Genomic DNA, 2,940 nt, shown 5'->3' on the forward strand with positions numbered 1-2,940 from the left:
AATTAGAAAAAAAAGGTTTATCTTGTCGTTGTTGCAGTGGAAGAAATATTGGTAACTCGTTATTGTTTTTCTTTACATTTTCGTCATCGATGACGTCGTCGGCGTCGTGGTTATTGCTGTAGAGCATGTTGTTTATTTGGTTTATGTTGCCGCTGCTACTGTTGCTGCTGCTGTTGTTGTTGTTGTTGTTGTTGTTGTTGCTGCTGCTGCTGCTTCTGCTGCTGTTGCTGTCACTGTTGCTCTCTCTTTCTCTCTCTCTCGAGACTAGAACATCCGGAAAAAAATTTTTATATTAAAAACATCGAAATGGGAATTAATGTTGTTTTTACTTTATAATAAATGTCTTTGATGCTATTCTTACTTTGTTTTTTTTTTGTGCTGCCACCTGGGATGTTGTAGTTGTTAGGGTTGAAGATGCTGCTGTTGTTGTGCATAATCCTGTTGTAAAATTTCTTTAAAAAATATTCGGTTAAAATCGTGACCTTAGCCTATTACTCGATATTAATACCTCGCCCGGGAATTCCCATCAAGTAAATGGGTGAAATCCATAATGAAATTAAGACACATTAATGAATAACTATAAATTGCAACAACAGTATAAAATAATAAAATAATGACAGAAAAATAGAATAATTAGCCCATTTTAATCCACGTTAACCTTGTCGAAATTTTGATGATGGTTATATAAATAGGGATAACAAGCATACGGAAGCGTCCAGTTAACCTTTATTGTAGTAAGTAAACCAAATACAATGATTAAATAAATACAAGCACTATTTTGCATCCAGTTAACCTTTATCGCAGTAAACAAACCAAATATAATTGTCCTCAAACAGGGACAGTGGGTTAAAATGGTCTAAAAACATCTCTCCCTCTAGGGATAGTATCTGCTTCGAGTGACACTTGGAGAAGTTGGTCAGGGTATGGCTTAAGAGTGAAAACTATCTCCTCAAACCTTTGAGAGGCGTCGATTATCTAACTTCCTACGACATAGTCACCAGGCAGAGGAAGATTGCTTGCTGTCTAAGGAAGGTGGTTAGTCGATATTCACTTTAGATTTTGCTGATTGCCGAGTCCATCCTATATGTGACTGCACCTGTTTGTCATGAAATCAAAATCAACAATGGACAGTCATTGATCGACATAACGCTAGGGACCTTCGTGCCTTCCTCTGATCTCGGATAGGTTTGATTACTGGAAGATCTAATAAGGCCAGGTCAAAAGGAGAAAGTTTTCCCATCAATGACTCAATGATCTTCAACCCCCCCCCCAAAAAAAAAAGAACCCCTTCAGATTCCTTGCGGACGGCCAGAATCGTTACCAGACGATTATATTATCCACTAATTATATATTAGAATACAGGTGTTGACGACACTGTTCAACAGTTGAAGCGCAGTGAGCGCTTGAAAATATTCCAGATAATTATCCTCACATTTCAACCGAGGTTTAATACAGAATAGTAGTGTATTGAATGAGAAACGGAAAGCCATGTTGCACGAAGGGGGATAACAGCTGTTCAAAGTACCGCATCAATTCGGAGTCTCTGTAGATGTGTCATCTCAATGCCTGCCTGTGCAACATTATCGACGTCAAACCAAGATCCCTTTGAATCGGTGTGTTCGCAGCAGGTGAATAACTTAACTGGTGGGACCTGTTCCTCCTTCAAGAAAGGAAAGAGTATGCATTCAATCTGGTCAAACGTTTGCTGGGACAAGAGGGAGAGAGAGGGAGAGAGAGAGAGAGAGAGAGAGAGAGAGAGAGAAAGAGATAGAGAGATAGAGAGAGAGGGAGAGGAGAGAGAGGGGGAGGAGGGAAAGAGGAAGCGATAGCGAGAGAGAGAAAGCGATAGCGAGAGAGAGAGAGAGATAGAGAGAGGAGGAGAGAGAGGGAGAGAGGGAAAGAGAGAGGGGAGAGAGAGAGAGGGGGGAGAGAGGGAGAGAGAAAGCGATAGAGAGAGAGACAGAGAGGGAGTGTGTGTGAGGGAAATGATTCTTCCCGTGTCATGCAGTCGCATAAGAGCGTATAAATTCTCTAGGTGGATGGGACGCCAGTCTGTCGCAGGATTACTCATGTTTGTCAGCTGAGCAGACTGGAGCCACGTAAAATGAAGTGTTTTGCTCAAGAACACGACGCATCGTCCGGTCCATTCGCCAGGTAAAAACGAGTAATCCTGTGACGGACCAGCGTCCTTTCCAGGTTGGGAAACCGGGAAACCGGCCCTTATGAGTCTGTATGATTGTAACTTAATCTTAACATTCCTTTTCCTACACTAAGAGCTAGAGCTTGAAAACAGTTATCGATGGACAAACCACAATTTTACGATCATGTGTCTAAATACTCATACCACTAAGCCATGAACCTCCAATGTATGGGACATGCCACGACGATAATCATGTAGTAGTAGTAGTAGTGGACCATGGTGGCGATGTTGATGTTACTTACTTACGCGTTACTTTTCGGGGACAGTCAATTTCTGAATGATTCTGTCTAACTTGCACATGAACTCATCCTTGTTTTGCCCCAAATCAAATCCAAAGCGGCTTAACCGTAAGTTTGATACGAGCTTGAACGTGGCACTCCATCGAGAGTTCCAGTTGATGCGGTCAACGGAACAGCTTTGCTCGTGAAATTAGCGTGCAAGTGGCTGAGCACTCCACAGACACGTGTACCCTTAATGTAGTTCTCAGGGAGATTCAGCATGACACAGAGTGTGACAAGGCTGGCCCTTTAGAAATACAGGTAGAACAGAAACAGGAAGAAGGAGTGAGAAAAAGTTCTAGTGAAAGAGTACAGCAGGGTTCGCCACCGACCCCTGCCGGGACCTCTGTATCATCATCATCAAGATTTTCCTCATCATCCCTAATATCACTATCTTCTTCATCCGGCAAAACCGTCATCACCATTACCATCTTTCATTACTATCTCCCCACTACCACCACC

The sequence above is a fragment of the Octopus bimaculoides genome, chromosome 9 (genome assembly GCF_001194135.2).
Source record: "Octopus bimaculoides isolate UCB-OBI-ISO-001 chromosome 9, ASM119413v2, whole genome shotgun sequence".
NCBI lineage: Eukaryota > Metazoa > Mollusca > Cephalopoda > Octopoda > Octopodidae > Octopus > Octopus bimaculoides.